The 13,406-nt window shown below is 42.0% G+C and overlaps 1 pseudogene; it reads right to left on the bottom strand.

Moving 5' to 3' along the window:
* Window positions 1–1,061: 1,061 nt before the first annotated feature.
* On the bottom strand, window positions 1,062–13,163 carry LOC150039542 (mitochondrial protein C2orf69-like; annotated as a pseudogene).
* Between the last annotated feature and the right edge of the window lie 243 nt (window positions 13,164–13,406).

Here is a 13,406-nt window from a genome sequence, read left to right as displayed (position 1 = left end):
AAGGATCCTTTATCATGAGTATGAATATTTCGAATGTGTTTTCAGTCATCGAAATATAATTCTGGGAAGAAACCAAGAAATTTTCATTTTCTGCATTGTTTTATAAAATTTAGGTCCCCTTGGTCTTAAGACATAAATCATATTTTTCGGTCCTGAAACAGCATATCATATTAATTCCCTGATTATTCCATGACCTTCAAGTTAATTATTAATTAGCCAAAAAAGTAATCGGTCACTTTTTATAATCCTACAGTTATGTTTCAAGCTTCGTTGGAGTCCATTAGATCCTGCTTTCTCAAAATGTACTTATCTAGGTCAAGAAAAGAACGGGCAGAAGGAAACTTCACCCAAATCATGTAGCAGCGTTAAACAAATTCATTTTTTGAGCCAACATTAAATCATTTGTGTCTTTAAACTCTCTCTTTGTAACTTTTCTTATTGCAAAATCACTTTGCATTTTGGCCAAAGAGAGCTATTTTCTTCTGGCAGACAAAGATCATGCTTCGGAAAAACACTGTTCTAACTTCTGGAATTGTCTCCTTTTCAGCAAAGCACTAATAAATCATTATGTATTCATTTTACCTATGTTGGTCTCTTAAAAGACAGCTGCACTGCTCTGAGTATTTTTTTTATTCACTACATATAATTATAGTCAAACTAATTTCTTTTCAAACTGGCTATGGCCAAGATTCAAGAAACCCAAGGTCAATTAGCAACTGACAATAATTAAGCCATAGTCCTTAAGTTCAATGTTTTAAAACCAAACTTATACTACTGCATGTCCTTGGAGATTTGCAAATAAAATACTCTGACTAGGAAAAAAAACACTTGGTAACACAACAAGAATAAATCCATGAATGTCAAAATAACTAACCTCTGTTAAGTCATCAAAATTAGTTTAGAATGTTACTCAATAAGTCAACTATTTTGAACAATTTTAGTTGCTCTTTCAAAACTAAATTGTTAACTTTTTTCCTTTTTAAGGTTTATATTTTCTTACAGGATTATCCCCAAACCATCCTTATAGATCTCAATTTAATTAATCTTAACCTAGCCCAAAGTAAAAACTCACACTCACAAGAATACACATTATAGTCACATTTTTAGGAATGTGTGTGTCTCCCACTGCAAATTGACAGTGCACTACCGATTACATCACACATTTCATTATATGAATTTACAATACTCAGAAGACTCATGCTCTTCCACCTAACAAGTACATTAATATGCTTGTAGTCTTAAAATACTTCATGAACCCTGAAGTGATTCTCTATGGAAGTAGCTTCTCAAAATGAATCTGGCTAGTCACCTGCATACCAAGATCTTCAAGTATCTGAACCAATTTCTTATGCTGTTTTCCAATCCAAGATCTTATTGGATCACGCACTTGAAAAGGTGTTACATGGGTGTGAACAACAATTCCTGTTTGTGCAAATTCTTTCAAGACTTCTGGGTACGCGGAACCCAAGTATTGCTTCCTCCAGAATGACCACCATCTAACCATTACACTGTTTTGATTCTTTTGATGAAAACATCTATGTTCTGTCTTTCTTGGCTTCCTTTAATTCAAACAGTAACTGATTCAAAACAACACAACCTTCACTGAATCCAATCAAAGTAAAAGACGCACCTTTCAGTGATGGCAGTTCTCCACCCTCACTCGTGGCTGACTCATCAAGGCTTTTCCAGGTCCTCTCCTTCTCTACCTGGAAACCATTACTAGAGGAATTCGGTCTATAGTCAGATGCTTTGGAGTCCTTATTTCAAACATTCGCATTCTTCAACAAACTATTCTGACATAAGTTAAAAGCATTAACTAACAACATATAAAGGTGCTTAAAAGCTCCAAAGTCAGTGTCATGTTCTGGGGCACCAAACATGTTGCTCTTCACAAAGTTGTCATAGCAGGTGAATTTGTACAAATGCATCCGGGAGCACTTTATCATCCAAATATAACTATTGGGGAACTGATTAACTAAAATGGTGGCAACATTTTCTAGACTCCAGTTTTCCCACTGATAGTTCTCAGGATGACAAGTCATAACTTCAAGGTACTTCTGCACACCCCCGGGGAAATAGAGGACGTGGTGCTGGGGCGCCTGCAGTGGCTCCTTGGAGGCCAGGTCCACGGGGAGACCCCGCGGCTTCAGCATCTCCGCCTCCACCAGCAACAGCAGCAGCAGGTCCTTGCCACAATGTGGATCGGATCCAGGCACCAAGGTCAGCTGCAGGCGGAGTCCCTCTGCTAACGGGGTGCACCCTGGCCCATCGCTGGCCCCCACTTCCCTCCCTCCCTTCCCTCACCCCCCCCCCTTCATGGTGTGGGCTGGCAGGGGGAAGGAGCCATTTCTGGTCCAAGCCAGTGAGGACCACATGAGAGCAAAGGCACACATGGGTGTTGGCTGCCACAGGGGTTCGGAGAGGGGGGTGGGGGTGGAGGGCAGGGCTCGGGTCCGCAGCACAAGGCACATGGAAATGGCCCTATTCCTGGAGCCACAGCCCCACTTTCCATTTTCTAGTGATTAATAGGAGATAAGTCTCTCATAATCATCCACGATATTTTATTTACACTTAAGAAAATTAACAGTATTTTTATATTATGTGCTTATATCCAACACACATACATATTTCTTTGGCTAGGCCAAAAATACTAAGTTGTCATTCAAGTTAATTTTCATCAGGACTCAGATGGTGTATGTAATGTCGCTTTAGTTTCTCATACTCTAAAATGTTACCCCTATATCTTTCCATAATGTTGTCCTTTCAAATAAAAGATTCTGAGTCAGTTGTGTAATAAGCTATTGCATATATCATATTTGCCTTTTGGTGGCTTTTTTCCTCCTTTTTAAAAAATTTCCTGTGGCTTGAACTCAGGGCCTGAACACTGACTGTTGGGCTTTCTGAAGGCTAGAGCTCTACAGCTTGACCATAGTACCACTTCCAGCTTTTCTCTATATATGTGGTACCCAGAAATTGAACCTGGGTCTTTGTGCATGCTAGGAAAGTACTCTACAACTCAACCAAACTTCCAGCCCTTAGACATATTTTTTTTTAATTGTGTAAATGTAAAGCTAGGTAAATGAGGACAATACCTCTTTTCCAGAGGCTACGGTATAGAATCAAGATTTGAAGCGTGCCTGGGCAGAAAAATTTGTAAGGTTTTTACCTCGATTTAACCACCAAAAAATCTGGAAGTGGATCATTTGCCTTAGTAGTAGGGAAAAGCTAAGGGACTTGAGTTAGGTCTTCAGTACTAGCACTTACATGCATGGATTTGTGGACACATAGACAAGCACTTGTGCAGAAACACACACACACACACACATTCACAGAGGAAAATACAAATTTCAGTGTGTGTAACTGAAGTTTGAAAGTATTTATTCTGTAGCTGCCATCACATTACCACAACAGAGTGGAATACTTATGGTAGATCTATTGACTCTGTTCCTTTACAGAAATGTTTGTCTGAACCTGTCCCCCAATGAATGTCATTTCTAATGCAGATTTACTCTCCTTTGTATATGCATTCTTTTCTGTCCTCTCCTCTCTTCCTCCCTTCTTCCCTCCTCCTTTTCTTTCCCTTCCTTTCTCTCACTCTCTTTGTCTGACCTCCTACCCCCTGTGTGCATGCACGCACATAAGTATATGTGTGTGTGTGTGTGTGTGTGTGTGTGTGTGTGTGTGTGTGTGTGTGTTGGGAACAAAACTCATGCTACGGTACCAAACCTGTTTGTGTTTTTTTAATTACTGATGTACAACCTATATGCAGTTGATAATGTTTCATTTCTAATTTAAAAATGAGAGAGTGGACCTTTTCAGATAGACAGTTAACTAAGCTGTATTGATTTAAATAACTCAGCATTATCACAATATTGCTTGGTAGTTCTATCACACAAAATATAATATGAAGACAAATAGCAAGGGGATGATGAGTAGACATTCACCATTTAATAGATAAATGTCAGGAGTGAATGGTCCACATTATATTCTAGGAGCAAACAAGGCATCTACCTTAGGCACAGCTGATCAGCTATTTGGAGAAGCCCAGGAACAATCAAGTAAATAAACAAATCTATGAAGCCACCATAGGAAAACCAAAAGGGCAGGTGAGAGTGTTTAAGAGGGTTCCTGTTAATCAAATGCTGGTGGTTCACACCTAACTATTCAGGAGGCTGAGATCTGAAGATCTTGGTTCAAAGTCAGCCTGGGCAAAAATGTCCGTGAAATTTTTATCTCACATTAATTAGCAAGAAGTCATAACTGGGATCTGTGGCTCAAGTATTAGAATGCCAGACTTGACATAAAAAATGATAAGCATCAATGTCCAGATCCTAAGTTCAACAGATTCAAACCCCAGAATTCACAAACACAGACACACGTGAAAGTGTGTTTGTGAAAGGTGCCATTGAAGCCAAGACCTATAGGATGAGGGGGGCAGCTGGTCAGGGAAGGGCTTGCTGAAGCAAATTCTTGATCTACGTCCTAACATGGGGACAACTATACAAAATGTTTATTTTTATTGTGTGTGTGTGTGTGTGTGTGTGTGTGTGTGTGTCTGTGTGTCTGTGTGTCTGTGTGTGTACTACTACTGGGGTTTGAACTCAGGGTCTAATGCCAATGCTTGATTTCTTCTTGCAAGGCAGATGGCTGTACCACTTTAGCCAAACATTTACTTTGAGACTTTAATAGTTTATTGGAGATAAGTGCATGTAAAATTTGTCTGCCCAGGCTGCATTCGAATGTTGTGCCCAGATTTTGGGGTCCTCAAAGACCACCAAGGAGCCAAATTTGATGTAAGAGCATGAGTCTTTATTGCAAGCTCGAGCCTCGACTCCCAAAAGATGAGGACATAGTGGGTCTGAGTTGAGAGTCCTGACTTCCTGTTGTACAAGGTTTTTATAGGGTCCTGGGAAGTTTCCAAGCATAGTCACAACTTTGAGCAAATCATGGCACATTGCGGAACAAAAGGCTGGAAGTGATTGCTTAGCTCAAAGGACTGAGATATTATGAATTGATTGGCTTGTGCTAGGGGATCTGTGAGGTTCTTGTGGTTCATGCTAGAGGATACATATTGAACTGCAGAGCAGCCTGTCAGGATCGCTTTTCTCACCTTATCCTGGAGCCTTAAATCATTGGGCATGGTCAATACAGAGAGAGTTGTCTGAAATTTACTGTTTTCCTTGAAGCTGCTAGCTCTGCTGGTTTAGAATTGGGTCAGAGTGACTCTGGCAGGGCCTGCTTAAAAATAACTTTTTACTGAAGTTGATCGAACTTCAAAATTAATTTAGGCTTCTCATGAACAGGGATACTCAGATCTCAGCGTCCTGAGTCTCTAAAATCACAGGCATGAGACACTGATGCCCCATTTGAAGGTTGAGTACACTGAGTTCCCTGGGTCAAATCAGGTCTTTGCATCCTCATGCCAGGCCAAAGCAAGTGAGGATCCCTAGACCCAGAGTGCTGGGCATCGGTGGGGCTGCAGCATACCTGGAAAGACAGGAGTCGAATCTCAGCAACAGAAACATCATCATCAGAGGAACACAGGATTGAATCCTAGCATCAACAGGAACCACAACAAAGTGAACCCCATGCACCAATTGCCAGGAAGCACCAACTAGTGCCCATAACCCAACAACTGGACTTTCTCACCACCCCTGAGGCAAGCAGGAGCCAAGGAATAATGGGGACTCACCATTGTGGCCAGAGAAGGGGGAGATTGGTCGTCAGATCCATCAGATCACACCCGGATAGGCTATAACACCACACATTAAGGTGGATATTGGCAGATGCAGGGTTTTCCTAACAACTGTGGAAGAGGGAATTGGGGTCTGGTGTCTCCTTGGTGCCCAACATTGGCATTGGTGGGGATGACTCACCCCCTGGCTGTAATTTAGTGGTAGTGTCCGGTTTCCTGCCATCCAGGGGCAGAAGTGCAAGAAAGTTGAAGCAGGGCTTGCTCTAGCAGAGCTAGTAAGGAGAGTTGGGACCACAGCCACCGCCACTGCCACCACCACCGCCACCACCACCCCTGGACCCTGAGCACGGATGGGCCTGGAGCCGGGAGTGGGGCACGGAAGGACACACAGTCTCCAACACAGCAGAAAGAGAAGCAGCTCCTGCAGGTGGTGGCTGTGGAACTGATGGTCCTGGGATTCCTGTCCCACCTTGTGTGTTCCTTAGGAAGAGTAGCAGTACTGAGCTAAGCCGCTGGTCCCAGCTGCCTGATGGGTTAGTGCCTTGCATACTGTGGGGCTGGATCTTGCCCTCTTTTCCCTGTCTGCTTTTGCTTCAAACCTTCAGCTCTTTCCCACTCCTCCTCCTCCTCCTCAGTGGCAGCTCTGAGTCAGTGTTTCTTCTCCCAACTCTTTTTTTGTTGCCAGATGGGGTAAGTTGAGGTCTTCCCACACTCCCCCTGCTGGATAGGGATTTGTCCCCTCAGTAAGGGTCAGGATGGGAACCCAGGGCCCTTGGCACTGTGGCTTAAGGGGTAGAGCACTAGCCTTGAGCTGAAGAGCTGAGGAACAACGCCCAGGCCCAGCGTTGATGTCCCACTACTGACCAAAAAAAAAAAAGTTGTTTCTGCAGGTGTCTCCCACAAATAATGAGACTTGCCAATGCTCTGATATTTATGGTTCATGTTAGTAAATCAATTTGAAAACACGATGGAACCACAAATCTCCAAAAGATCCTCAGATTTGAGCATTTAACAGGCTTTTTTTCCCTGCCAGTCCAGGGCCTTGAACGCAGGGTCTGAGTATTGTGCCTGGGCTATCTCAAGACTAGAGCTCTACCACTTGAGACATGGCACCACTGCAGGTTTTTTTTCTATGTATGTGGTACCAAGGCCTATCCCTAGGCAAACTCCTGGCCCCCTAACAGGCTTTATTTATTTATTTGTTTATTCATTCATTCATTCATTCATTCATTTATTTAGTGAGTCATGGGGCTTGAAATCGGTCTGAGCCCTGTCCCTCAACTCTCAGCTCCAGGCTACCACCCTAACCTTGAGCCATAGCCCTACTTCCTGTTTTCTAGAGGATAAATGGAGATAACAGTTTCAGGTTCTTTTGTGGATAAATGGAGATAAGAGTCTCAGGTTCTTATGTGCCTAGGCTACCTTTGAACCTTGATTCTAAGTTTTCAGCCACCTGAATAACCTGGATGACTGATGTGAGCCACCTGGCCTGGGCTTAACAAGGGTGTATGTGTGTGTGTGTGTGTGTGTGTGTGTGTGTATATCTGTCTGTCTGTGTATGTATGTATGTATGTATGTATTAGTTATATTGCCGTGGAACTCTGGGCTGAACGCTATCCTTGAGCTCTTCAGCTCAAGGCTATCGCCCTATTCCTGGCCCTGGATTTTGTTCCTGAGCTCTTCAGTTCTAGGCAACCACCCTACCCCTGGAGCTACAGCACGACTTCTGGCTTTCTACTTGTTAATTGGACATAAGAATCTCTTGTTCTTCAGTGCCCAGGATGACTTTGGATCATGATGCTCAGATCTCAGCTCTTGGTAGCTAGGATTACAGGCAGGAGTCAGCCCACTAGGCTTTAAGGATCTGTTTGATTTGCAAATTGAGATCTGGTATTTTAAGACACAAAGCTGGGGTTATTGGCTTAGATAAAAGGCATCAGGGCGTTTGGGTTTTCTTTGTTTGGCTACAATTTGGGGACAAGTGTTAGAAATTTAAATTTGATGGTCTCTTAATTTCAGAAACCTGTTCTGTCTAAAACCACTTGGGTACTTAGGTATCAAGAGAAAGGGAAAGGGAAAACCAAGGAGAAGTCCATGCACGGTGGAAGAGAATAAATAAGCTGGCATGAAGATGCTTCACCTAAACCTAGTGAGATTGGCAACAGTGGGACATCTTCATCCTGTCTCTTTTCCTTGCAGACTGACAGTGGAAATCTGATGCAGATGATGTGATTGGTATTTCTAAAAATTGCTCCTTGGGAAACTTTAAAAGAGAGTTAAAGATTTATCTGAGTTAGATAATTTGGCTTCAATATTATTTTGTAATTGATTGTAGGTTTCAAAAAGAGGCACATGATAAGCCTGGATTTCTTGGTATAGTTCTGGTACTTAAAATATATTTTGGTTGGTCATGGGGCTTGAACTCACCCTGGGAACTGTCCCTGAGCTATACAGCTCAAGGCTACCACCCCACCCTAGAGCAAAGCTCCACTTCCCATTTTCTAGAGGTTAATTGGAGATAAAAGTCTTAGGTCCTTTTGTGCCTGGGCTGGCTTTGGATCTCTATCTCAGCCTCCAGAGTAGCTAGGATTACAGGCTAAAAGCCTCCATGCCCACCTGACTGGCAGGTGCTTGTACTTTTTGCATCAAGGAAAAATAGTCATTTAAAACCAGGTACTTATGTTCTTGCCTGTAATCCTAGCTACTCTGGAAGTGGGGATTGGCTCAAGGGTAGGGCATTCCCCTTGAGCTGAAGAGTTTAAGAACAACACCCAGGCCCTGGGGTAGGGCAGTATCCTTGAGGTGAAAGGCTGAAGGACAGTGCCTGGTTGCTCAGCTGAGTTCAAGCCACAGGACCCACAAAAAAATTGATGGCAAGATTGGCACAGATCTTTGTCACAGGATTGACATAAGATATGGCCTAAAACTGCTACCAGCTCTAAGGTTTCTAAACAGAATTAGGAAATGAAGAGTGCTTTTCCTCTACAATAATCTAGCAATTATGTAATCTTGCAGATTGCTCTTTTGTGATTTAGAAAGAAAAATTGGAAATTAGGCATTCAGCATTAAAAGAGATGTATTATTATAAAAACATAATGTTATGCATTAGGATAGTTTTATTGTTTAAGTACTTGTTATCAAACCCAGAATCTCTGGTGAGGAAGTGCTGCACCTGTGTATGAGTCTTGGTCTCCCTATGTTAACCCTGGTTAGCCTTCATGTTCTGGGCTTGAATGATCCTCCCTGCTCAGCCTCCCAAGTTTTTGGACCTACACTTGTACCACTGTGTTCCAGGATATTAGGCTTACATGGAAGATGTACAATTTCCATAAGTTTTCTTTTTTTTAATTTTTATTTTTTCATTGTAATTAGTAAAAGGGTGACATGATATTTGCCAGATAGAAGGTGCGTTAATTCATATACATTGATACCCTTTCACATGTCTTGGTACCCGTTTCCCTCCCCCCCCCACACCCCCCACCCGTCTTGGTTTTTCCCCCTTCCCTATCAAATTTCAAATATCCAAATACAAATAAATTCAATATATCAGATAACAAAGTGAGATACTATACCAATATGAGATAACCAAGGGACAGGAAAGGAGATGAGAGACAACATAGTACATTAAGGACAACAATCATTCATTATATGGCTTTTGTTTCACTATCCTGGAGGTCCTTTCAATTAGTTTCACATTATATGTCCTTATGTATCAAGATTTTGCTGTATTGCAAATCTCGGCTAGTAGAGCCCAAGTTTTCTACTGATTATGACAAATGAGGGAAACCAATGAGCCTAAGTTCCTTTGAGTCTGGCTTACTTCACTTAATATGATTTTTTCTAAGTCTTTCCATTTCCTAACAAATGGGGCTATGTCATTATTTCTGACAGCAGCATAGAATTCCATTGTGTACAAATACCACAACGTGATGATCCACTCATCAACTGAGGGAAATCTAGGTTGGTTCCATATATTTGCTATGATGAATAGTGCTGCAATGAACATTGTTGTGCTAGTGGGTTTAGTATGTCCTTGTTTCTGGGTGGATGGGTAAATGCCAAGCTCTCATTCATAACTGAGGGAACAATAAAAACATTCCATTCCAGGGAAAAGCTGCAACAATATGTCGCAACAAAACCAACACTACAGAGAATTCTGAAAGATGTTCTATACATAGAAAACCAAAATAAATGCAATATAGGGAAAGAAATGGCACCTAAACAGCATACCACCTAAGGACCACAAGAACTGTCAAGACACAGGCCCAAATAAAAGCTTTTAAAAATGGTAGGATCTAATAAATATCTCTCAATCCTAACTCTCAATATCAATGGACTCAATTCTCCAATTAAACGGCATAGGCTGTCGAGTTGGATCAAAAAGCAAGAGCCATCGTTCTGCTGTCTTCAAGAGACACATCTTACCCAAAAAAACAAGCATCTTTTGAAAGTGAGAGGTTGGAATAAACTCTATCAAGCTAACGGCCCCCATAAACAGGCTGGAGTTGCCATCCTCATATCAGATAAAATAGACTTCAAACCAAAATTAGTAAGAAAAGACAAAGAAGGTTACTACATATTACTAAAGGGATCTTTCCTCCAGGAAGACATAACGATCCTAAATATTTACACACCCAATCCCGGAGCTCCAAACTTCATCAAGCAAACTTTACTTACACTGAAACCATACATAGATCGAAATACAGTGATTGTCGGTGACTTTAACACACCACTTTCACCTGTGGACAGATCAACAAGGCAAAAACTCAACAGAGAAACCTTAGAACTGAACAACTATATAGACCAACTAGATCTAACAGACATCTGCAGAATATTCCATCCAGCAACAACACAATATACGTTTTTCTCAGCAGCACATGGAACATTTTCCAAAATAGATCACATCTTAGGCCATAAAACAAACCTGGACAGATTCAGAAACACAGAAATTATCCCATGCACACTCCCAGACCACAAAGCATCAAACTGGAACTGAACACACATCTCCACCAACGAAAACCCTGTAACTCATGGAGACTGAACAACACATTGTTGAATCACCAATGGGTCATCGAAGAGATCAGAACAGAAATCCAACAGTTTATGAAATTTAACAGTAAGGAGCACACAAAATTTCTATAAGTTTTCTAGGAAGCTTTTCCTGGGAATTTTGGAATTCTCTGTTAAAGCTGCATTATCAGTGAAGGAACTCTTTTGTCCCAAATGATGGCTGACTATTCCTGACTGTGAGGCAAATGTCAGAAGGCAGGCACAAGCCTGACTTCTAGAAGTGGCCTTCTTGTCTGTTTCCACAGTAATAGTTTGGGAGACGAAAGTTTTATTCCACAGTGTAATGGATACGGTCTGGCAAGCCAAGTCTGAGGTCTGTAGCCTAGAGTTACTGAGAGGAAATTTTTGGATCAAAGAATAGGAAGGAAATGAAATCAAACTGGGGCCTGCAAAACTGGCAAAGAGAAACTGACTGGTTTGGAGCAAGCAATCAAGCCTCACATCTACAAAAACCTCCTCTAAACATCACTCATGTACCAACACTCACATTCACACTTTCTCATTCTCCCCACCCCCAACCACTACCTGTTTTGAAGAGCAATGGAGGTGATGTAGAATGCTAAAAACAAAGAAACAAAACAAAGCCAAAAACCTGGGAGTAACATTTCACTATTTTTTATTTATGCCAGTTCTGGGGCGTGATTTCAGGGCCTGAGCACTGTCCTTCAAATTTCTCAAGGGTAGAGCACTACCACATGGGCCATGGCACCACATCTACCTTTTTCTATATATGTAGTGAAGAGCTGTAGCTAAAAATGAAGAGCAGAAGCTGAGAAGCTATAGCTTGTCCAAATCCATCTTGTTAGAACTACCTCCATCTTGCAGACAGCTGGAAGACGATTTCCCGTAAACCCTTCTTGGAAGGATTACAAAGTGCTGTAAGCTATTCGACAAAGTTCCCTAAGCTATTTGCTCAGAGACTTAATGGAGACACCTGGAATTTGTCCCCGAGTGAGCAGCTGTGCTTCACAACTGTTTTCAGTTTATAAAACAGATAAGGGGTTAAGGAGTCCATCAATGTAAGGGTTAATTAACTATAATATTGTGAAAATGAAAATACCCCAAACTTGTTTGTTCTCTACTATAAAAACTGTGCTGACTCTGTGGTGGGGCCTCCAAGCATCTCTGACTTCCATGGACATGGAGGACCAAGTTCGAGCTTGCTAATAAATGGCTCTTTGCGGCTTGCATTGATCGTGGTCTCTGGTGGTCTGTCGGGGGGGTTCTCGAACTTAGGGTACAACAGTAGTACTGAGGAAACCAACCTAAGTCTTCATGTATGGTAGGCAAGCACGATAGCACTAGGCCAAACTCCCCGCCCTACAATACCCTCTTTTAAATACAAATTATACTTCTTTCTTTTTTCCTTTCTTCCTTTTTTTTTGTTGGTCATAGGCCCTATCCCTGAGCTCTTCATCTCAAGCCTACTGCCCTACCTTCCCTTTGAACCACAGCCCCACTTCCTGTTTTCTAGATATTAATTGAAGATAAGAGTCTCATGTTCTTTCCTGCCCAGGCTGGCTTTGAACGGCAATCCTCAGATCTAGGCCTCCTGAGTAGCTAGGATTATAGGAGAGGCCACCGCACCTGGCACAAATTACATTTCTACTAAAATAATCCAAACTAGACGGCTTGAGATTTGAAGGAGAGATGTTCAGTTACTAACGTGTATGAGAATAGTCTAAATCCTAAATCAAGAAGTCCAGTTTAACCTGCTTGACCACCTGCATGTGGTGTTTACCTTTTGAAAGCTCAGCCCCACGTAAGCTTGGGGCTGTTTCCAACCAGTCCTAAGGCAGAGAGCAGTCTCTGTGGAGCTATTAAAATGACTCCTGTGCTGGGAGTCTGCCCTAGTGGTAGAGTGCTTGCCTAGAATGCACAAAGACCTGCCTGGATTGGATTCCTTGGTACCACATATATAGAAAAAATCTGGAATTAGAGGTAAGAGCCTCATGGTCTTTTAGTGCCAGGGCTGGCTTTGAACCACAGTCCTCAGGTCTCAGTCTCCTCAGTAGCTGGAATTACAGGCATGAGCCAATGCACCTAGATTTGTATAATGTTTTGAGGATGAAAATGTGGGGCAAATTCACATGGGTTCTTTCCTGAACACTTCATTTGCCTTCTCTCCTAGCCATGCTTTCAGAACCTTCTATTCATTGTCAACAGCAGGAAAAAATGAAAGAATCTCTGGTGAGTTGCTTTTTATTTCTCACTTTGTTTTATATATTGTATTTTTATTGAGAAGCGTAGATAAATCATATATATATATATATTTGATGAATCTGTGCTAGCCAATTGCATTTTTGAATTTGTATTGAATTTGTATTTTCTTAACTTGCCTTTCTGCTTCTGTATACTTGCTTGCTAAAACCTTGAGGAATGTAGTAACTGTTCTCATGGTTAATCTACAACCACCCACCGGTCCTGGACCCTAGACACTCCCAGATCTGGAGAATGAGTTGACCCTCCGGCAGGCAGGGAGTATGTGACAAAGCACACATTCCAGACCCCCTCACGTAGGAGTGGAACTAGAGATAGTGGCCATCTGGCACCTACAAGGTCAGACTTGCGGGGCCAGCAAACTAGGGCAAATGTCAACCAATCACAAGCCTGCCACCATGGAGACCTCCCTAGACCCCTG

Source organism: Megascapheus bottae, unplaced genomic scaffold (genome assembly GCF_031878675.1).
Source record: "Megascapheus bottae isolate mThoBot1 unplaced genomic scaffold, mThoBot2.hap1 HAP1_SCAFFOLD_144, whole genome shotgun sequence".
Classification (NCBI taxonomy): domain Eukaryota; kingdom Metazoa; phylum Chordata; class Mammalia; order Rodentia; family Geomyidae; genus Megascapheus; species Megascapheus bottae.
This window is presented reverse-complemented; position numbering and strand designations above follow the sequence as displayed.